This window comes from Ziziphus jujuba, chromosome 5 (assembly GCF_031755915.1).
Source record: "Ziziphus jujuba cultivar Dongzao chromosome 5, ASM3175591v1".
Taxonomy (NCBI): Eukaryota; Viridiplantae; Streptophyta; class Magnoliopsida; order Rosales; family Rhamnaceae; genus Ziziphus; species Ziziphus jujuba.
Window position 1 is genome coordinate 19648386 of NC_083383.1, and position 25588 is coordinate 19673973.

Genomic DNA, 25588 nt, shown 5'->3' on the forward strand with positions numbered 1-25588 from the left:
GAGTTGCTTAGACTAGGATGGTTATTGAATTCTTTGATTTTAAAGAAAGATTTTTGAATGTTATGAGTTTTGTTGAACAAGTGGTGGTTTTTTGAAGAAAAGCTGGTTCAGATGCCTATTGCTTCAGTTATGGTTACTTGTTAGAATTATTGTGCTCACCTAAATCATTTTTCTAATGTTGCTTCAGGTTATGTCTACATGATATCAGCAAAATTTAGTCCCCTTTCTCATTTGGTGCTTCGTTAATGGGTTTTTTATTCTCAACTATCAATTGATGCTTTTGTCGCTAAAAATGGTTTTTTGTGTGTTTTAAACATGAGCTTTGTTGGAATCATGTGGACGATTTTCCTCATCCTTTTCTTGATCGTTTCTATGCCTGTTCTATTTGGGATTGCATTGCTTTGTTTTGTAAAATTTGTTTCAACTTTATTGGTTTGAACATTGATTTCACCAATCATGCCATGGATCTTGGTTTGAGTTCTCAACTTGCTTGTTTTTCAAGAATTGCCATAATAGCTGGTTTCTACTTTATTTGGTATGCTTGAAATTGTGTCAGATATGACGGTGAGATTATTCCATAAAAACAGGCTTTTGTGTTCATTTAGTTTTCTATAAAGGAAGGTAATATGTTGCAAATTTATTTTATGACTAGTACTATAGATAACTTATCTATTTTGGCAAGTTTGGGGGTTAAAGTTAAGCCTATGCTTGTCCTCATAATTGTTCATGTTCAGTGGATGCTTCTTATGCCTTGTTGGATCAAGATAAGTACAAATGGTGAGGCTAATGGTTATTCTAATCTTGTTAGTAATGGTGGTATGTTTCAGACCACTAGAGGTTTTGTAAGCATTGTTTTGTTACTTCTATAGGATCAGCTTGTTAATTGATACTTAAATTCTTGTTATCAAAGCTTTAAATTGTACCAGGATTTTTTCTTAAAATAAAATTTGTCTGGAGAATGATGGTAATTTAGTGATTTATCTTTGAAACATGAAATCCTTGATTGTCCCATGGTACTTGAAATTGGAGTGGTCAAATTGTCTTCTCTTTATTTTGTCCCATGGTGTACTAGAATTGAGTATGCTAGGGTTTTTAGGGTTTTCAATGAAAATAATAAAATCCTAACTACTTGGCATATAAAATATACAAGAAACAAATCAATGTATGTTTGACCTCAGCGAATCATTAATCTAACCTACATGCTAAGAACAAATCAAGGCATAAATGGGAAACTTACAGCTGCACATACATAGAACCAGTCAAAGTATGTGAGTATGTTAATAACCAAACCTCAACTCAACCATTTGGTAGAGATATTCAACATCAAATAGGAGGAAAAATACTATAATAATCATCATAACCATACCTCCAGTTTCGGTGTTTGGTGACTAATCCAATTCTAGACGTCAAACTTATTTGTCTCTCAGTGATGATCAACCATAGCCATAAAATAGCCCTGTTTGTCTCCCTAGGTAATCAGTCTAGGGCTATAAGATAGCCTTGTCTTTAGTCCTTATAGTGGTTAAAGCAGGTCTAGAGATAAAAAAACAATTCCATACCATAATCAAATAATATCATGTATAATCAAATTGTAACAAATTATATCCATGTCCCTAACAATACACATATATTAGGTCTTCAATCATTCACCAGGATACAATGTCCTTTGAAACTAGTTTTCGAAACCAAAGCAAATGCACATTTTCCAAAATCATTTTAGAAATTAAATTCCATAGAATGGTTATTGTCAATGCATGATCCAATATGCTAATATAATCCTATCCATTCATAGGTATAATATCCACTTAATCATTTCTTAACTAATAATAATAATAATAATAATAATAATAAACATAAACTGCAAATTAGAAAGTGTATATCAAAAAACATAATCAAATAGATTCACATACAATTCTAAATGCCATGCTCATGAATGCATGAATTCAATAACATTACCAAATACATATATTCACGAAAATAATAGGGTTTATGATACGAACCTAGGTCGAAAATTAAGTTCAAGTTCTAATGGTCACCTTGACCGCTAATCAACTTATGACTAGAAACCTTGGTATATGATGAAGACGCCATAATAGGTGATGAATGTCCTATTGATAAATCAAACTAAAACATTCGATCTCTATTCGATGTTTTAGGTGTTCAAAGAGAACAAAGAGAATTCTTCTCACAAATAATTTTGGAATAATAATCTAAGCTATCATTCCATTGAAAAATAAACCTTTAAATAGGCTAAAGTTACAAGAATCAAAACCTAGAACAATTAGGTTAAATTTGGCCACCATAGAAAGAAATTAGGACAGTGCCGATTTTTTCCAAGTTTCCTAAACTAATTTGTATTAATTAATTCCTCAATTTTGAAATAGGAATTAATTAATTTACAATTAAAATAATAAAATATCAACCTTCTTAAATTAATTTTTTAAGCAAATAATTAAATAAAAAACCAAAATAAAAGACTATTTCCTAAAACAAAAGTTAAATTTCAAATTAGGAAACGAGCTAACTAGTTTTCCAAATAAACTGTCTTTGTCAAATTACCAGCCAATTTAAGCTCCAAATCAATTCTAATATGCCATGTAGAAGCCAAATAGGATTAGAATTTGTTCCCATATGCTGCTCTTGATTGGAATGACCAAAACTTGCTTGAAATGCAAGTAATGTCCTTCCCAACACCCAAACCACCAAAACCGGCCATGTTGAAGGCTTGTGCACAAATGATGGTCTTGGATGCCTTTTGCTTCTACATTAACATGATTCAGTGGTCTCTTGGTGAACTCAATCACATTCATAGGCTAACAAACTAGTCCATTGCTGCCCAGAGTCCATAGATGTACCAAAACAGCATCCCGAGTCCATTTCTACCTTCATAATTGGGATGCACAGTACGAGCTTTGAATCTTCAGGTATTATCATGCATTCTTAAGATTTAATAACACCTTGTGTGAAGCTAACAAAATTTTTCTTGAACCTTTTAGCTTGTGCCCTAGTAATTGATCTCATCTTTAGTTGCACAAGATCAACACCCCAGTGTGTAGTTGTTTATATGGGTATAGGCAGATTCTCATAATTCCCCTTCTCTTGAAAAGGATTCGCCCTTAAATCAAAATCATCACTTACGGTAAATGAAGATAAGTTAGCAACATTAAAGGTAGCACTCTCATCATACTCACCTAGTAAGTCAAGCTTGTAGGCGTTTTCATTAACCTTCTCCAAAACTTAAAAAGGTCCATCTCCTCAAGGTATAAGCATTGACTTTCGTTGTTCTGGAAACCTCTCCTTTCTGAAGTGCAACTAAACACAATCTCTCGGTTCAAATACTACCTTTATTTGGCCTTGGTTAGCAGTTTTGGCATATTGTTCAGTCCTTCTCTCAATGTTTGCTTTTGTCTTCTCATGTATCTGGTTAACAAATTGAGCTTTTTGTTTTCATCTAGATTAGCACGTTCACTTAAAGGCAAAGGTGTTAAATCTAATGGTGAATATTAAGTAGCTGAATGTATGGTTCTATTATAAGTAAACTCTACACGTGACAAACATTCCTCCTAAGTTTCTTAAATTTGTACTAAATAATGCTCTCAACAATGCATATAAAGTTCTATTTACTACTTTAGTTGAACCATCAATTTGTGGATGATAAGTAGTAGAAAATAAAAGTTTTGTGCCTAACTTAGCCCACAATGTTTTCCAAAAATAGTTTAAGAATTGAACATCCCTATTGGAAAAAAATTGTCCTAGGCATATCATGAAGTCTCACCAATTTCTTAAAGAAAAAGTTAGCTACATGAGATGCATTATTAGTTTTATTACATGTAATGAAATGTGCCATCTAAAAAAATATATCAATGACCACAAAAATTGAATCTTTTTTCTTCCTAAACCTAGGTAAACCAAGTATAAAATCCATAGATAAATCAATCCACGGATGAGAAGGAATAGGTAAAGGCATATACAAGCCGTGCGGTTTCAACTTAGATGTTGATTTCTGACACTTTAAATATTTCTCACATATCCCCTCCACATCTCTCCTCATATTTGGCCAATAAAAATGTTCTTGCAATATGGATAGGTTTTTACAATACCAAAGTGTCCCAATAAGCCCTTACCATGACCTTCCTTAACTAACAATTTCCTAATGCTATAAATATGCACACAAAGTTGACTTTCTTGAAACAAATACCCCTCATACATATAAAATTTATTATAGCCATGCTTAGCACAATTTCTATATATTTCACCAAAGTCATTGTCATGCTCATAAATTTATTTTAATTATTCAAAACCAAGCAAGCTAGCATCCAAAGTTGAAAATAATACACACCTTCGGGATAATGCATCGGCAACCATGTTTTCCTTACGTTTCTTGTAGCAAATGACATAAGGAAAAGTCTCAATGAATTCAATCCATTTTCCATGCCTTCGGTTGAGTTTCCCTTGATGTGCTTCAATGATTTATGATTCGTGTGAATCACAAACTCCCTCGACATTAAATAATGTTACCATGTCTCTAAACCTTGAACCAAAGCATACATTTCTTTCTCATAGGTTGGATACTTCAATGCCGCTCAATATAACTTCTCACTAAAGTAGGCTATAGGTTTTCCTTCTTACATCAATACAGCTCCAATACCTACCCCTGAAGCATCATATTCAATTTCAAAAGTTTTAAAAAAATTTGGTAAAACCAATAAAGGCACATTAATTTTTCTTTCAACAAATTAAAAGACTTCTCTTGTGCTTCTCACCATTAGAATCCAACATTTTTCTTGATAATTTAGGTTAAAGGTGCTGCAATGGTGCTAAATTCTTTGACAAATCTCCTATAAAAGCTAGCCAAACCATGAAAACTCCTTACTTGGGTGATACTAATAGGTTTCGGCCATTCTTGTATGGCTTTGACCTTGGATTGGTTAACTTTAATCCCTGTAGCACTTACAACAAATCCTAAAAATACAAGCTCATTTTGGAAAAAATCACACTTTTTAATATTAGCAAGCAATCTTTCCTTCCTAAGCACTTCTAAAACTAACATAAGATATCCTACATGATCATCTAAATTTTAGCTATATACAAGAATATCATCAAAGTAAACAACCACAAATTTTTTAATGAATGGATGCATGGCATGGTTCATTAATATCAAGAAAGTGCTAGGTGCATTAGTTAAACCAAAAAGCATTACTAACCACTTATACAAACCATACTTAGTTTTAAATGAGGTTTTCCACTCATCTCCCTCTTTCATTCTAATTTGATGATATCCACTCCTAAAATCAATTTTAGAAAACATGCATGCACCATATAATTCATCAAGCGTATCATCTAATCTAGGAATAGGATGCCTATACTTAATGGTTATGTTATTAATGGCCCTATAAGCTACATACATGGGACATGATCTATCTTTCTTAGGTACTAACAACATAGGGACAGCACATGGACTCATGCTTTCTCTAATGTATCATTTTTCAAGCAATTCACTTACCTGACTTTGTAGATCTTTTGTTTCCTTAAAATATCTTCTATATGTAGGCTTGTTAGGAATTGTAGTTCTAGGAATAAAATCTATTTGATTTTCAATCCCTCGAATAGGTGGTAGACCACAAGGAATGTCCTCCAGAAAGATATCATCAAATTCCTATAAAAGAGAAGAGATAGAACTTGGCAATACAAACTCTTCAGAGTTAGCTTGATGATTTAAATAAGCATTTTTAAACATCAAGACTAGCATAGGTTTATTACTCAAAAATTCCTTTTTAATCTCACCTTGGCTAAGATAGAAATTTTTTTTTTCTCTCTTCACTTTCTCACTCTCAGCTTCATCTCTTTTTTATCACTCTCGAGTTTAGAAAATTTACCTTAGTTGTGTGATTCGGCCTTACTCTCTTGTTTAGTAGATGAAGTTGTGGGTGACATGCTTGTCTTCTCATTTTGCCGTTCGCTCTCCCTCTTTTGTTGCATTTGCAATTGATCTCTAAATACCTTTTTTAGCGTTAACGACTCTAGTTTAATCTTTTTTCCTTTAAATCAGAATACAATGGTATTTTCTCGACCATAATGTATGGTATCCTTATCAAATTGCCATGGCCTTCCCAACAAAATATGACTAGCATGCATAGGTGCAACCAAGCTTAATTCAACCCTTGAAGCTTGTTGTGTTTTGAGTTCACCATGTTCTTCCTCTTCGAAGTCTCCTTCATCATGTTTGGTTTCAACTTCAGCTGCATCACTATCGGACTCCAACTTTCCATTATCTTTCAGCCCTATAGTTCTTTTATTTAGGCATTGGTTGGCAACATGTCCTCAAGCCTGACACTTAAAACACACAATATCATGAGTTCTAGATGGTTTAGAATCAAACTTACCATTTGGTTTTGGTGTTTGTGTGGATTTGGCCATATGGTCCCTCCTTAGTCGATTGGTGCATCCTTCCTCCAATTTTATTTTGGTTTTGATTCAAAGGTGGGGTTGCTTCTCCAAACACTTGAATTTAACCTCCTGTTGCTTGAAACAGCTCCAAACCATGAGCTACTACCCTTCCTCTTAAGCTGGTTTTCAATTTTGATGGCCACATGTAGCATCTCTTCCAACTTCACAAATTATTGTAATTCTACTTGGTTGGCAATATCTTGATTTAAACCTCCTAACAACCATGCCATTGTTACCTCACGATCTTCATTCATGCTCAATCTCTTTATAAGCATCTCCATCTCCTTATAATAGTCCTCCACGGTCCTACTTCCTTAGGATAAAGATGGTAACCTTTGATGCAACAATTTATGGTAATGGTTTGGTGCAAACCTTTTCCGCATGGCTCCTTTCATTTGTCTTCCGCATGACTCTCTTGCCTTTTTCCACTCACAAGAATATCTCAAAGTTATTTTTAAAACACACTTAAATAGCAATTATATCACTAGTATGTCCTAATTATACTTATCAATAAAATAGTGACAAAGTAAGCAAGCACTGAGTAAATTTTAACACCTAATTCTTGTCTTTCTAACAAAAACAAGGAAAAATTAGAATGCAATTTTTGGAATCAATAAGGAATAGACTAGAATATTAAGAAAGCAAAAATTCAAGGATAAAATTTAGAAAAAATATTCAAACAAAGAACAAAAAACTATTCGAACAAAATATGGAATAATTGTTGGTTGTAGTTCTCGTAATTTAAGTCTAAGTCTCAAATCCTTAAACCAATTTTAATTCAATCAATTTAGCACACAATATTATAATATCCAGAAAAAATATTGATTAAATAAATAGCAACTCCAAAAATTATCAATTGAATTTCCCACCGCCAAACAAACTCATTTATTTATTTATTTTATATATCTTTCAAAACCCGGCCTTTTCTTTTTTTGTGCCAAAACATTTTTTTTAACTTAAGCTTTTCCTCTTTTTTTTTTTTTCTTTTTTTTTTTGTTTTAATCACCAACATAAAATCCAGCAATACAATCAACACCAAAAACACAACCTCAAACCAAACAACATGTCAAACCCGAACCAAACTTCCATGCAAAACTTTTAGGTTCATGTAATATGTTATCAAAATTATTCTCTTTTTTTTTCTTTTTGAATATATGAATGCAAATAATTAAGATTAAAATAGCAAGAAAAAATCAGCAATAAAGCAAATTACTAAGAACTATTATGCAAAACAACTACCAAACTAGAAAGCAAAAATTCGGTTATGAAGAAAATTTGTTGGTTTTTTTTTTTTGACAGAACATGTATGAATAAGAAACAACCTTAACCTAATATTAAAATTGTAGAATAACACAAAACAAAATAAAATAAATAAGATAGATCAAAGCTGAACAAAGTTTGGCTCTGATATCAAATGATATGAACCCAGGTCGATTTGCTCTTAAGTCTGTATTATACTAGCCTAGGTCGTAATTAAGTTTAAGTTCTAATGGTCACCTTGACCCCTAATCAACTTGTGAATAGAAGCCTTGATATATTATAAAGATGCCACAATAGGTGATGAATGTCCTATTGATAAGTTAAACTAAAATACTCGATTTTTATTCGATGCTTTAGGTCTTCAAAGAAAACAAAGAGAATTCTTCTCACAAATAATTTTTAAATAATAATCTAAGTTGCCATTCCATTGAAAAATAAGCCTTTAAACAGGCTAAGGTTACAAGAAATCAAACCCTAAAATAATTACGTTAAATTTAGCCAACATAGAAAGAAATTAGGAAAGTGGCAAATTTTTCCAAGTTTCCTAAATTAATTTGTATTAATTAGTTCTTCAATTTTGAAATAAGAATTAATTAATTTACAATCAAAATAATAAAATATCATCATTTCTAAATTAATTTGTCAAGCAAATAATTAAATAAAAAACCAAAATAAATTCCAAATAGGATTAGAACTGGTTCCCATACGTTTCCTTTTATTGGAATGAGCAAAGGTTGCTTGAAATGCAGGTAAAGTCCTTCCCAGGTCCTATGCCACCAAAACCGGCCATGTTGAAGGCTTGTGCATGAATGATGATCTTGGATGCCTTTGCTTCTACCTTGAAATGATTCCATGGCCTTTTGGTGAGTTCAACCATATTCATAGGTTAACAAACTAGTCCCTTCCTGCTCGGAGTCAATAGATGTACCAAAATAGCGTCCCGTGTCTATTTATGCCTTCATAACTTGGATGCACAGTATGGGCTTTGAATCTTTGTGTATTATCATATCTTCTTAAGATTTAATAACACCTTGTATGAAGCTAACCAATTTGTCCTTAAACCTCTTAGCTTGTGCCCTAGTAATTGGTCCCGTCTTCAGTTGCACAAGATTAGCATCCGTGTATAATTGATTGTACAGGTATAGGAGGATTCTTATCATTTTAAACGAGTTCCACCGATCACAATACAATCCTATCGAGGTATAGTCCATCATTCTAGTTCCATTCAATTGCACAATTGTCTTGGCCAAAAACCACAACTTGGTTAATATCTAAGCGAAGGATTTAAATCAATCCATTCAACATTCAATCACCATTATTAACTAGTCTCCATAATTCACCAACCATGTTCAGAAACTTAACCAACAAATCCAATTAATCAACACAATCTTATTAATTTTAACTCCAACAGGTCATCTAATAATTCATCTCATCGTCGATGGTCAAATAATAAAACTAATTAAAGCTTTAATCCATAATAAACTTAACATCAAGAATCAATCAACCTTTGCTATTTTTGGTGAACCATGAGACTTAATGATATCTTGACACCTTGTGGGGTGAGGATATTCCTTCGCATGTTCAAAAACCTTTTAGGGTGAAGCAAATCAAAGAAGGGTGGGGTTGTTCATTTCAAGTCAAGGGAACAATCGTTTGTTTGTTTCTCTCTTTCATAGCAAGTTAGCATTTTCAGTTGGATTTGTTGTCCATCATAGGTTTCTAGGTCTCAAAGGTATGTTACTATTTCATGTTTTATTTTATTCTTCATCAGAGAATGGAGGAATTTTAGGCAAAAGAAAGACAAATACAACAATCCTTACACTCACTATCTTTAGTTTCAGGGACAAAGGAAACTCATTAAGGACTTAAACAATTGTTGTTGACTAGGAAGGTGAGCAGATACACCATTATGGACATTATTAATAGGGTATGGAAGTTAAATGGCTGAGAACACATTAAGAAATTATAATCAAATTTTTTTAAGTTCAAGTTCAAAACAACATATTGTGAATGAGACCTTGGTCCTTTGATGGAGCTTATCTAATCCTTGAAGAATGGCTAACTGGAAAAACTTTTAGTGAAATTGTGTTCCGTACCTCTAATTTTTTGGTACAGGCACATGGCGTACCACCAAACTTCATGAATAGGAGTAATACAATCAATATTAAAGAGCTGTTCAAGGACCTTCATCCAGAGTTGGTAAACAAGAGGTCATTTTCATTAGATCGGCATCCAGAGTTGATGAAGAGATATCGGGCCATTTTAAGGGGGAGTGGTTGTTTAACTTTTGCACTAGAATTGGGATTATAGATCATCTCATCGAAAATTGTAGATTAATAAAGCGTAAGGATTGTAGCTAGATCATATGGGCCATGGTTTAGAGTAGGGAATGAAAAGACATTGAGTTTTCTATATTTGCTGTAAAATGAGGATCATCAATATCGGTTAGTGGTGAACATTAGGACTTACTGAGAGAAAGACAGCAAAAGTATGACATCTACTTTTGTGAAATGGGAAAAAGAAATTGGCCAATATTGGAGGAAACTTTCTTATATGAGGAAGGACATGACAATCATACTGAACAAGATCCAAAAGAAGATAATGCAGAGCTATTCAAAACCTTATTGGCAATAAGCCCAAAATTGATATCATTATATTTTACAATTGAAAGGCAAGGATTGGGAAATAGTGTAGTGCTTGATGCTTAAGTTGCAGATTTTTAAAGGGGCATGTGACCTGCTGTATGGTCTTTTGGCCAAATGGCCTCAAATATCTTAAAACACATAAATGCTATTAGGACTCACCCAGGATCCTTTTTCGGAATCCTAGACAAGCTTTGATCCCAGGGAAAACCTTACCGGACCGTCTTAAAGAAAATCCGGTAGCTTCTCCTCTAAGGGTAGAGCATGCCCCATAAACCACCTGCATAAAAACACAATTCTATATAATATCACCTTATCCCTTCCACCTTACTACAAATAATTCCACAAGTTTTCAAGATTTCGATAATAAAATTAAAGATATGATACCTACGTAGATAGGAGAAATAACTAAATAAAGACACAGATACCTTTTTATTTTGCATCTACCCACACCACCCACTTAGTGCCTACATTTCAAATACATTTCAATATTGTTTTACAAATATACAAATGTGGAATATAGAAAGAATAGCAACAAAACAACAACCACATTAACAATAATAATAGTAATCATTTGAATGATAATAATAGTTTTAATATAACTTGCTCGCATGCTACTATATAACCATGCTTGCTCAAATGCTATCATACTTGCCCAAACACTATCAACTGTCCAAGGGCTATCACATAACCACACCTGCCCAAGAGTTATCTCACCTGCCAAAAGGATACCACTTGCCTAAGGGCTATTATACTTACTCGAAGATAACATATGGTAATAATGATGATAATAATAATAATAATGATAATGATAATGATAATGATAATAATAATAATAATAATACCAAATGAAAATAATAATAATAGTAAAATAATAAATAATAAATAATAAATAATAATAATGATAAAAACTATAATAATAACAATTACAATAATCTCAATAATTAATAATAATAATAATAACTACGATAATAATTGACATCAATTTTAATGATAAAGATCACTGATATAAAAAATAGTGGCAACAATAATTATAATAATGGTAATAATGAAAATAAAAACAACATTAACAATAATAATCAATGAAAGTAACAATAAAAATAATTAATAAATATATAAATAAATAATAATAACAATAATAATAACAATGTTAATGACAACAATAATATCTATAATAGTAATAACAATAAGGCATATAAAAATAATATTAGAATATCAAATCATGAATAGATAAGGTAACATAAGATAAAATAACATTTCAAAATTCATAAACATTACACGAAATACGCACACTCATATTGGAGGTATATACGATACCGTTTAACATGAAATGCGATCTATGATTCTAGCTGTCGACGGTACTCTGCTAGCAATACAGACCGGGAATGGTTGCCCATATTGGCCGTTTGATCCCTTGGACTTGCAAGCAACATAGTTATGAGGCTAGCTCTTCATGGAACAAATCGGATTGTTGTCCCTGTACTGTGTAATGCATACAAACATAATATAATGTAACATGCATACACATATACAAAGATACTTGATGTCCCATACTATATACCAGTGGTGTCAGATAGTATCTAGCATTCTGAGTACTACCTGATTGATGAGAATCCACCTGGACCTGCACAACCGACAACCCACTAGAGTGCTGACCTGATACGGATGAAGACCGAGCCAATCACTAGAGCTCAAGCCAAAAAGATTTAAGGAAAACCTTGTTGCCTTTATACACGGAGTAATTACTTCTCAAAAGGGCTAGTCAATACCCAAAGATAAAAGACCCGTTTTAAGCATTCAAGTGGTGGAGGCTGATACGGACCAAGTAGCTATTTTCATGCAAATATGGACTCCGGGCAGTAAGAAATGGTTCCAACACTTTATGGACTCAATGAATATCAATAAGAGGTCATGGAATCAAGCCAAGGTAGAATTAAAAGCAATAAAAAAGGGCTTGTGTATATAAGAGGAAAAGTGGCTGGTTTTGTTGGATTTTGTTGTTGGCTTTACTGTTTTTTGCTAAGTTGGTATTTTCTCTTTGTTCCAATCAAGGGAAACATCTGAGACTCAATTATCATTCTATTTTGCATCCTACAAGGCATATGGAATTTGGAGCTTAAATTGTTCAAAGATTGGTCAAAGACAGCTTAGTTAGAAAGATAGTCAATTTGTTTCCTAATTTGATTTTGACTTTTTGTTTTAGGAAATTAGTCTCTTATTTGGTTTCTATTTATTTATTTACTGGAAAAATCAACTTAGGAAAGTTATTGTTTTATTATTTCCATTGTAAATTAATTAATTTCTAATTCAAAATAAAAAAAATTAATTAATCAAAACTAGATTAGGAAAGGAGACAGAAAATTCGGCCAAGCTTGTTTCCTAATCTACATGGCTGCTTTTGTCCTAGATTTTTAGGGTTTATTGTTTTGTGAATTTAGCCTATTTAAGGGCTTATTTTTTAGGAAGAACATACCTTCAATACTATTTAAAAAATTAATTGTGAGATAGAATTTTTTTCGTTCTCTTTGAACACCTAAAACACCATTAGAGAGTGAGTGTTTTAGTTTTGACTTATCAATAAAACTTCCATAACCTATTGTGGTGTCTTCATTATACCAATGTTTCTAATCAAAGGTTGGTTAGGGGTTAAGGTTTTCCTATGAGAAATTAAACTTAATTGAGATCCGGGCTAATATAATACAGGTTTAGGTGCGAGTCGACCTAGGTTCGTATCATTGACGGGGAAGTTAAAGAGAGAAACCTGTCATCGGTCCCCTTGGCATCCCGCAGTGCCGATTGCTTATAATCTGCCATGGCTAAACAGTCAACCACGAGGCCGGCTGATTCTCACTGTGCACTATACTTGTTATACCTCGGACCTATAGCTCGCACAGGATGGCCATATATATATATATATACACATTAATCCATAATGACAGACATCCTGCAGCCAAAGAGGAGACGACTAATGCCAACTTTGCATTATACCTGCCAACCCTCACAACGATGACCCTTAATATAATTTGCGCACTAATCCATAACAGCTTCCTGTGGCCTAGGAAGGGGCGGCTGATACTCACTGTACAATATATTTGCCAACCTTCAGGTCTATGGCACCCACATGATAGCCATAATATAATAAGCAATCATCCTTGCCATGAAAGGGGGTAGCTGATGCTCACTCTGCATTATACTTACCTGCCTTCAAGTCCGTGGGTTCCACAGAACGTTCATGCACACTTGCGCGCTATCAACAATACATTACAGAACACCAGTATTATATGGTGCATCTAAAAACTACAAAATTTTTATAATATTATAAAATATCAAATTTTGATAAAATATAATTGAATTTGTGCACTTTTATCAAATCTATAAAATTTCATATTCTCTTTTCATCCATCATCACGAATCCATCAATTCAAACATTTCAATTTTTATCACCTTAATACCAAATACATAAATAAATAAATGTATAGAATATTCTTAATCACAGTAATTTAATATACTTATTTTCTTAAACATTCAAATCAATTTATACCAAAAATATCATTAAGACCACACAAAAATTTGCACATAATTAGATGTATAAGAATGCATTTTATTATGTGTCATCACCTCAATAGTAAAATTAACAAGAATTTAACAACAATTCAAAACTATAGTTTTCTAAATTTTGAAAATACCAATTCAATCTCATACTTATATAATTCAACATAAATTTGGCATCATAAATTTAAATAACAATTTATTTAATGGCATCACCAATTCAAGCCCATACTTATTTAATTCAACATAAATTTGGCATCATAAATTTAAATAACAATTTATTTAATGGCATCACAAATTTAAATAACAATTTATTTAAACATTAATCACATACATTTTCAAATTTCCACATTTAATATAATATTTTATCAAAATATGGCATCTTTTTAAATACTTCATCAAAATTCACAAACAAGGTACCAATAGAAAGCTAAGAGGATAAGAAACACATTACTAATCTTCATTGGCCACAATTTCACTAGTGGTGATCGAAAAATGGACGAAAAGTTTCGGCCAAACTTTATCTCTATGTATCTCAAAAACCCTTTACAGTTTAGATGAATGGAGGTCATTTTTGAGATTAGGGGTTTCAAAATAGGGGGAGAGGGCATGAACTCGGATTGGGAGGTCAAACGACAAAATCACTGGAAAATGGCTTTGCCGGCCAACCACCTAAGCTCGCTGGTGACTGGGCTATGCCAGCAACCAACTTGTGTGAGCAACGTGTGGCTAGAATTATTGAATTTCTTGCCAACCTATGAGAGAAATAGTGACAGGGAGAGAGAGAGAGAGGAGAAGAAAGGAAGAAAAACAAGGGAAACGAAAAGGTGCTTCCCCCATGTAGGGGAAAAGAGAAAAGGAAAAAAGAAAAAGAAAAAGAAAAGAAAATAATAATAATAATAATTAATAAATATAATAATATAATGATATAATATTATATTAGGGATGAAAGTGGCACTTTGTAAATGTGACGTGTGGTGCATCCCAACTGGTAACACATGACACAAATCAAAGATTCATTTGAATATTCCACTATTCGATAAAATCAATCCCGGTAAAAATAGATATAAATTTACAGACTCGTAACTTTTTAATTGCAGAGCCAAATTAGGCGTACCACTAGTCTACAAACTCATGTCAACAAGTACTTTGCCATGGTACCTCAGTCAACACAAAATTTCACCCACGGAATAAAGTCAACTGTAGAACCTACTTGGTCAACCCCAGTCAATCTTGGTCAAAAATTCAAACATAGGGCATTTTCTTAGGTCAGGACGTTACAAATGCGACCCAATAGCAAGAAAATATCAAATTATTGGAGGTTGAGGATGACTTTTATAATTAGTTGGGCTTTAAATCTTAATTAATGGGCCTAACTAGAATTGCAAATATGGAAGGTGGTTAAAGATTAATAGAAGTAAGAGAGAGTAGCTCAATTCTATATGGTGGGCTCCTCAAATGAGAAGGCTACACAAGACACAATTGCTAAGGAGGGATCTATTCCTATAAATACTAATTCACTTGTTGATAGTCTTAAAGGTTTATTCATTGACATCCAAGAGCCTACAACTCAAGTCTTCAAGTAGAAAACGTGTGAAGAAGGAATTACAAGGGTGAAATCCAAATGGTTGTGGAAGAAATCTACCAAGAAGGATCATGGAAAAGGGTCGTCAAATTTGCTACTGATAGTCTTCAATAGTGATCATAAATATAAGTCAAGCTCTTAAGGTGCTCAAAGCCCCAAACATTTCAAGTTAGATTTTTCTTACTTTGAGGAGGTGGGTTGAATCACACCCCCCTAACTCCTTGAGTCTAATCTCATGGAATCATAAGGGTTTGGACAATCCTAATACGATAGGTGCATGCCTTTAATAGCTTGGTTTAGAGGGAAAAAAATCCCTAAATTTCATTTTTTAATGGAAACAAAATGTAAGGAGCAGTACATGAAGAAGCAAGAAGAAAACTTGAATTTTAAAATATTTAAGTAGTAAAGGCTCGTGGCTTGGCGAAGGTCAAATATTGCTTTGGTTGGAGGAAATGAATTTACAGGTTTTATGGAGAACAGACAGAACCTTTTATTAGGAGTGTTGAATAGGGGGACATAGGAGCCATAGAGGCTATATGTGTGCCATACTAATGGAAAAGGTTTTTTAGGCAAATACATAGCCATGCATTTTAGTTGGAGATCTTAATGATGTTATTCATGCTTTAGAAAAATCTGATGGAAGGAAGATATGGGGAAGATGACTTTTCCTTAAGGATTTTAAATAAGTATGGACTTGAATTGGTATTTTCAAAATTTAGAAAATTATAGTTTTGAATTGCTGTTAAATTATTGTTAATTTTACTGTTGAGGTGATGACACATAATAAAATGCATTCTTCTGCATTTAATTATGTGCAAATTTTTGTGTGGTCTTAATGATATTTTTGGTATAAATTGATTTGAATGTTTAAGAAAATAAATATATTAAATTACTGTGATTAAGAATATTCTATACATTTATTTATTTATGTATTTGGTATTACGGTGATAAAAATTGAAAATTTTGAATTGATGGATTCGTGATGATGGATTAAAAGAGAATATGAAATTTTATGGATTTGATAAAAGTGCACAATTCAATTATATTTTATGAAAATTTGATATTTTATAACATTATAAATTTTTTTATAGTTTTTAGATGCACCATATAATACTGGTGTTCTGTAATGTATTGTTGATAGCGCGCAAGTGTGCATGAACATCTTGTGGAACTCATGGACTTGAAGGTAGGTAAGTATAATGCAGAGTGAGCATCAGCTACCCCCTTTCATGACAAGGATGATTGTTTATTATATTATGGCTATCATATGGGTGCCATAAACCTGAAGGTTGGCAAGTATATTGTACAGTAAGTATTAGCCGCCCCTTCCTAAGCGACAAGAGGCTGTTATGGATCAGTGTACAGATTATATTCAAGGTTATCCCTATGAGGGTTGGCAGGTATAATGCAAAGTTGGCACTAGTCGTCTCTTCTTTAGCTGTGGGATGGCTGTCATTATGGATTAATGTCTATATATGTATGGTCATCCTATGAGAGCTATAGGTTCGAAGTATAACAAGTATAGTGATACGAACCTAGGACGAGCTGCTCCTAAACCCGTATTATATTAGCCCGGATCTTTAATTAAGTTCAAGTTCTAATGGAATGGACCACAACCCCTAACCAACCTGTGGTTAGAAACCTTGGTATAATGCAGACGCCACAATAGGGGATGGAAAGCCTATTGATAAGTCAAGCTAAAACAACCAATTCTCTAATGGTGTTTTAGGTGTTCTCAAAGAACAAAGAGATAATTAATCTCACAAGTATTTTCTTAATCAAATCAAAGTTGTATTCTTATTGAAAAATAAGCCTTTAAATAGGCTACAAAGCCACGAAATAAAACCCTAAAATAAAGAAAAACCAGCCACCACACATAAAGAAACCTAGTTGGCTGAAACTATACTTCCTTTCCTAATCTAAGTTTGATTAATTAATTCCTTTATATTAAATTAGGAATTAATTAATTTACAATGGAAAGAATAAAATAAAAACCTTCCTAAAGTTATTTTTCCAGAAAATAATAAATAAAAGCCAAAAAGTAATGGTAGTTTCCTAAAACAAAAAGTAAAAACAAATTAGGAAACTAAAAAGGCTAGCCTTTTTGATCAAGTTGACTTTGATCAATCTTTGACCTCTTTAAGCTTCAAATCAGCTTCTAGATTCTTTTTAGGATGCCAAATAAGCTGAATATGAAGGCCCACACGTTTCCCATGCTTGGAAAATTAAGAAAAGGCTAATACAGTAAAATACAGTAAAGCCAGCAAGCAATACAGCAAATTCGGCCAAATTGTTGAAGCTGTCCGTACAAGCCCTTTTTGATTGCATTTGAGGCTGCTTTAACTTGATTCCATGACCTCTTAGGCATATGTATTGAACCCATAAAGCATTGGAACCATTTCATGCTTCTCGGACTCCAAAAATGTACCAAAACCGTCACCCGGGTCCGTATCGGCTTCCACCACTTGGACGCTTAGAATAGGCTTTGTATCTTCAAGTATGGACAAGCTCTGTTGAGATTGATTACCCCCTGTATAAATACTTCCAGTTTGTCCTTAAATCTCTTAATTTGAGCTCTTGTGATTAGCCTAGTCTTCATCCGTGTCGAGTCAGCACCCCAGCGGGTTATCGGTTGAGCGGGCTCGGGCGGAATCACATCAATAGTGCACAGTGAGCACCAACCGCCCTCGCGGTCGACTGTTAGCCATGGTAGATTATAAGCAATTGGTGCTGTGGGATGCCAAGGGGACCGATGGCAGGTTTCTCTCTTTAACTTCCCCGTCAGTGATACGAAATTAGGTTGGCTTGCGCCTAAACCTGTATTATAGTAGTCCGGATCTCAATTAAGTTCAATTTCTCATAGGAAAACCTTAACCCCTAACCAACCTATGATTAGAAACCTTGATATAATGAAGACACCACAATAGCTTATGGAAGTCCTATTGGTAACTCAAAATTGAAACACTCACTCTCTGATGGTCTTTTAGGTGTTCAAAGAGAATAAAGAGAATTCTATCTCACAATTAATTTTCTAAATAATATTGAAGGTGTGTTCTTCCTAAAAAATAAGCCCTTAAATAGGCTAGATTCACAAAAAAATAAACCCTAAAAACCTAGGACAAAAGCAGCCATGTAGATTAGGAAACAAGCTTGGCCGAATTTTCTGTCTCCTTTTCTAATCTAGTTTTGATTAATTAATTTCTTTATTTTGAATTAAGAATTAATTAATATACAATGGAAATTATAAAACAATAACTTTCCTAAGTTGATTTGTCTAGCAAATAAATAAATAGAAACCAAATAAGAGACTAATTTCCTAAAACAAAAAGTCAAAATCAAATTAGGAAACAAATTGACTATCTTTCTAACTACGCTGTCTTTGACCAATCTTTGAGCAATTTAAGCTCCAAATCAGCTTCCATATGCCTTTTAGGATGCCAGATAGGATGATCATTAAGTCTCAGACGTTGCCCTTGATTGGAACAAAGAGAAATTACTGTACCAGATAGGATGATCATTAAGTCTCAGACGTTGCCCTTGATTGGAACAAAGAGAAAATACTGACTTAGCAAAATACAGTAAAGCCAACAACAACATCCAACAAAACCGGCCACTTTTCCTTTATGCACACAAGCCCTTTTTTATTGCTTTTGATTATGCCTTGGCTTGATTCCATGACCTCCTATTTATATTCCTTGATTCCATAAAGTGTTGGAATCATTTCTTGCTGCCCGGAGTCCATATTTGCACAAAAACAGCTACCTGATCCGTATCAGCCTCCACCACTTGGATGCTTAAAATGAGTCTTGTATCTTTGGGTATTGACTAGCCCATTTGAGAGGTAATTACTTAGTGTCTAAAGGCAGCAAGGTTGTCCTTAAATCTCTTGGCTTGAGCTCTAGTGATTGGCCCGGTCTTCATCCGTATCGGGTCAGCACTCTAGTGGGTTGTCGGTTGCGCAGGTCCAGGTGGATTCTCATCAATCAAGTAGCACTCAGGATGCTAGGTACTGTCTAACACCACTGGTATATAGTATGGTGCATCAAGTATCTTTATATATATATATATATATATGTTACATTATATTATGTTTGTATGCATTATACCATACGGGGACGACGATCCGATTTCTTCCATGAAGAGCTAGCTTCATAACTATGTTGCATGCAAGTCCAAGGGATCAAACGGCCAATATGGGCAACCACCCCTGGTCTATATTGGTAGTAGAGTACCGTCGACAGCTGGAATCATAGGTCACGGTTCATGTTAAACGGTATCGTATGTACCTCCAATACGAGTGTACGTATTTCGTAGAATGTTTATGAATTTTGAAATATTGTTTTATCTTATGCTACCTTATCTATTCATTATTTGATATTCTAATATTATTTTTATATGCCTTATTGTTTTTACTATTATAGATATTATTGTTATTATTAACATTGTTATTATTATTGTTATTATTATTTATTTATATATTTATTAATTATTTTGATTATTTCTATTGTTTTTATTTTCATTATTACCATTATTATAATTATTGTTGCCACTATTTTCTATATCAACGGTATTTATCAATGAAATTGCTGTCAATTATTATTGTAGTTATTATTATTATTAATAATTATTGAGATTATTGTAATTGTTATTATTATTATTTTCATTCGGTATTATTATTATTATTATCATTATCATTATTATTATTATTATCATCATCATTATTACCATATGGTATCTTTGAGTAAGTATAATAGCCTTTAGGCAAGTGATATCCTTTAGGCAGGTGAGATAGCTCTTGGGCAGATGTGGTTATGTGATAGCCATTGGACTACTGATAGCGTTTGGGCAAGTATGATACCCTTTGGGCAAGCATGGTTATATAGTAGCACGTAGGCAAGTTATATTAATACTATTATTATCGTTCAAATGATTACTATTATTATTGTTAATGTGGTTGTTGTTTTGTTACCATTCTTTCTCTATTACGCATTGGTATATTTGTAAAATGATATTGAAATGTATTTGAAATGTAGGCACTAAGTGGATGGTGTGGACGGATGCAAAATAAAAAGGTATCTGTGTCTTTATTTAGTTATTTCTCCTGTCTACGTAGGTATCATATCTTTATTTTTATTATAGAAACCTTGAAAACTTGTGGAATTATTTGTAGTAAGGTGGGAGGGATAAGGTGATACTATATAGAAGTGTGTTTTCGTGCAGGTGGTTTATGGGACATGCTCTACGCTTAGGGGAAATGCTACCGGATCTCCTTTAGGACGGTCTGATAAAGTTTTTCTTAGGATCAGGTCTTGTTTAGCATTCCAAAAAGGGATCCTGGGTGAGTCCTAATAGAATTTTATGTGCTTTAAGATATTTGAGGCCTTTTGGCGAAAAGACTATATAGCAGGTCACATGCCCTTTTAAAAATCTGATAACTTAAGCATGAAGCACTACACTATTTCCCAATCCTTGCCTTTCAAGTGTAAAATATAATGATTTCAATTTTGGGCTTAATGCCAATAAGGTTTTGAATAGCTCTGCATTATCTTCTTTTGGATCTTGTTCAGTATGATTGTCATGTCCTTCCTTATATGAGAAAGTTTCCTCCAATATTGGCCAATTTGTTTTTCCCATTTCACAAAAGTAGATGTCATACTTTTGCTGTCTTTCTCTCAGTAACTCCTGTTCACCACTAACCAATATTGATGATCCTCATTTCTTAGGAAACATAGAAAACTCAATGTCTCTTCATTCCCTACTCTCAACCATGGCCCATATGATCTAGCTACAATCCTTACGCTTTATTTGGTAGTCACTAGTGATGTGATTCCGCCCGAGCCCGATCCACCGATAACCCATTGGGGTGCTGACTCGACACGGATGAAGACTAGGCCAATCACAAGAGCTCAAATTAAGAAATTTAAGGGCAACCTGGGAGTATTTATACAGAGGGTAATCAATCTCAACAGAGCATGTCCATACTTGAAGATACAATGCCCATTCTAAGCATCCAAGTGGTGGAAGCCGATACGGACCCGGGTGCTGTTTTGGTACATTTTTGGAGTCCGGGAAACATGAAATGGTTCCAATGCTTTATGGGTTCAATACATATGCCTAATAGGTCATGGAATCAAGTTAAAGCAGCCTCAAATGCAATAAAAAAGGGCTTGTACGGACAGCCTCAACAATTTGGCCGAATTTGCTGTATTGCTTGCTGGCTTTACTGTATTTTACTGTATTAGCCTTTTCTTATTTTTCCAAGCATGGGCAACGTGTGGGACTTCATATTCAGCTTATTTGGCATCCTACAAATCATCTAGAAGCTGATTTGAAGCTCAAAGAGGTCGAAGATTGATCAAATTCAACTTGATCAAAAAGGCTAGCATTTTTAGTTTCCTAATTTGTTTTTACTTTTTGTTTTAGGAAACTTCCATTACTTTTTGGCTTTTATTTATTTATTTTCTGGAAAAATAACTTTAGGAAGGTTTTTATTTTATTCTTTCCATTGTAAATTAATTAATTCCTAATTTAATATAAATGAATTAATTAATCAAACTTAGATTAGGAAAGGAAGTATAGTTTCGGCCAACTAGGTTTCTTTATGTGTGGTGGCTGGTTTTCTTTATGTTATAGGGTTTTATTTCGTGGCTTTGTAGCCTATTTAAAGGCTTATTTTTCAAGATGAATACAACTTTGATTTGATTAAGAAAATACTTGTGAGATTAATTATCTCTTTGTTCTTTGAGAACACCTAAAACACCATTAGAGAATTGGTTATTTTAGCTTGACTTATCAATAGGTTTTCCATCCCCTATTGTGGCGTCCACATTATACCAAGGTTTCTAACCACAGGTTGGTTAGGGGTTGAGGTCCATTCCATTAGAACTTGAACTTAATTAAAGATCCGGGCTAATATAATACGGGTTTAGAAGCAGGTCGTCCTAGGTTCGTATCATTTGGTATCAGAGCTAAATTTTGTTCAGGTTTGATCTATCTTTATTTGTTTTATTTGTTTTTGTGTTATTCTGCAATTTTAGCATTAGGTTAAGGTTGCATCCATCCCCTACACGTTCTGCATCTTAAAAAAAAAAATAATAATTCATTCCTAGTTGAATTAGGATTTCCTAGTTTTATCGTATTTTTGTTTCCTAGTTTGTTGGTTGTCTTTTATCATTGTGCTTGTTAATTTGGTTTTTGTTGATTTTTCTTTGCTGTTTTAGTCTTAAATATTTGCATTCATATATTCAAAAAAAAAAAAAAAAAACAAGAAAAAAAAAAAAAGAAGTTTGCGGCAACATTTAAAAAAAAAAAAAAACTGCACATTTTGTTTATTTGGAAGTCACGGGTTTGGTGTTTGTTTTGGAGGTGGAATTGTAATTTTGGTAATTATTCTTGCTACTGCAGTTGTTTATGTTCTGTGAGTGAAAAAAAAAAAAAAAGGTAAAGCCGAATAAAAAAAAAAAAAGAAAAAAAAAATATTTCGGTTTGTTGGAGTTTGATTTGTTTGCTGGAATCTTGTTGGAGCTGCTGGTTTTTTATTATTTATTCAATATTTGAGTTGCTGGAGAATTATTTTTGCTGCTGGATATTTGGATTTTGGGTGCTTAAATTATTTGGATTAAAATTAGATAAAGGAATTGATACAAAACTTGAATTACAAGAACAACAACCAACACTTTTCTATATTTTTGTTCTCTTTGATTCTTGTTCGTATTTGAATTTCTTTTTCTGGAATTTTATTCTTGAACTCATAATCTACTACCATCTGGTGCAGTTTTCAAAAATTCCAACGTTTTCCCATTATTTTGAGTTTTCTTGTCTAGAAAGCCGAAAAATTAGGATTTGTTGGATTCTTTCGGTATTGCCTAATTTTTGCTACTGCTTTGTTGATAAGTTTAATTAAAACATACTAGTGATCTAATTGCTGTTTTGTGGGTGTTTTAATTAGAACTTTGAGATAATTTATTGAGTGGATAATTTATTGAGTGGAAAAAGGCAAGAGTGTGAGAGCTTAAAAGAGGGTAAAAGCCGAAACTAGTATGCAAACACGAGTGACGAGACCTTGTTTGAGTGAAACACGTGAGGGAGTGAATATTGTGAGGATTTATTTTATTTTTGCAGTATTTTACTAACATGGCAGATTCTAGAATAAGAAGAGGGGATCCACCCTTGAGGATCAATGAGGAAGAGTCCGTAGCATTCCATGGCGATGACCGAGCTACCGGGAGTGGAGACCAAGTGGATATGAGAGCTGTCTTGGAATCAATACAGCGGGTTAGTGCTCAAGTTGAGCATGTAAATCAAAGAGTGGGAAGACTAGAAGCCTCACAAGGAATTCCGAACACAAGAAATAGGCAAGAATTCCATGGAGGACGAGGCCGAGGACGAGGAGGTCGCGAAAGATCGAGAGAGGAATTTGATGAGGAGCCATTCGGTGGAGACTTTGAGGAAGGTATGGATGAAACTTTTGCTGTCCAAGATAGAGCTGGCCATGGAAGATATAGGAGGGAAGAAACAGATGACAATCTTAGCAATATCAAGATCAACATCCCACCATTCATGGGAAAAAGTGACCCCGAAGCATATTTGGAGTGGGAAGAAAAGATGGAGATGATATTTGACCGCCATAATTATTCAGAGGCTAAGAAGGTGAAATTGGCAGCAATGGAGTTTGGCCATTATGCACTCCAATGGTGGACCAATGAGCAAAACACCCAAAGGAGAGTTGGTGATGACTTGATTACTACATGGCGACAAATGAAAGGAGCCATGCGGAAGCGATTCGTACCATCACACTATCATAGGTTGCTGCATCAAAGACTTCAATCTCTATCTCAAGGACATGGATCCGTGGAGGATTATTACAAGGAGATGGAGATGCTTATAAAGAGATTGAACTTGAATGAAGATAGGGAAGCAACCATGGCAAGGTTTCTTGGTGGTTTGAATCGTGAAATAGCCAATCGACTAGAATTGCAACAATATGTGGAATTGGAGGAGATGTTGCATGTGGCTATTAAATTAGAGCATCAATTCAAGAGGAAGGGTGTAAGATCATGGTTTGGAGGTGTTTCAAACAGTGGAAGGTCCAATTCAAGTGGCTGGTGGAACATTCCCATCTATGAAAGCAAGCCAAAGCCGAAAGTCAAAGAAGAAAGTTCAAATTGGCCAAGGAAGGAGACTAGAACCGAATCTGTCCAAGCACCAAAGAATGAGGTAAAATTAGATCCTAAACCTTCTAGAACTCATGATGTTGTGTGTTTTAAGTGCCAGGGACGATGACACATTGATAGCCAATGCCCGAATAGAAGAATCATGGTGTTAAAGGGCAATGACGAGCTAGAATCGAAAAGTGAAGAAAGTGAGGATGAAGCCAAGCAAGAGGAGGAGGACTTGGAGGATGAACCCAAAACCTTGCAAGCATCCAATGCTGAATTAAACTTGCTTTCTATGAGAGTACTTGCTGCATACAAAGATGAAGATGAAATTCAAAGAGAGAACATCTTCCACACCCAATGTGAAATTCAAGGTAAGATTTGTAGTATGATTATTGATAGTAGAAGTTGTACTAATGTAATAAGTAACCTTGTAGTTGATAAATTGGGCTTAAAAACAATAAAACATCCTGAACCATATAGATTACAATGGCTTAATGATAGTGGTGAGATGAAAGTAAACAAACAAGCCAAAGTAAAATTTAGTATAGGTAGATATGAGGATGTAGTCTTATGTGATATTGTACCCATGATTGCTGGACATATACTATTAGGTAGACCATGGCAATTTGATAAAGATGCTACTCATTTTGGTCGAGAAAATAGTATTATTTTCAGGTTTAAAGGTAAGAAGGTCATGCTGGAACCATTATCTCCTAAAGAGGTTTACAAAGACCAATTACAAATGCAACAAAGGAGAGAAGACGAAAAGCTCAAGGAAAAAGCAATTATGGCACCAACGGCTTCACCATCCTTTCAAGAAGGTAAGAATGAGGTTGCTGATCAATGTAAGGTTTCTAAGACTCATATTAAGTGGAAAGATCAAGGAAAAACTGAAATAGAGGGGAAAGAAAGTGGCAAACCCGAGAGCTTGGAGAAGGAAGGGAAAT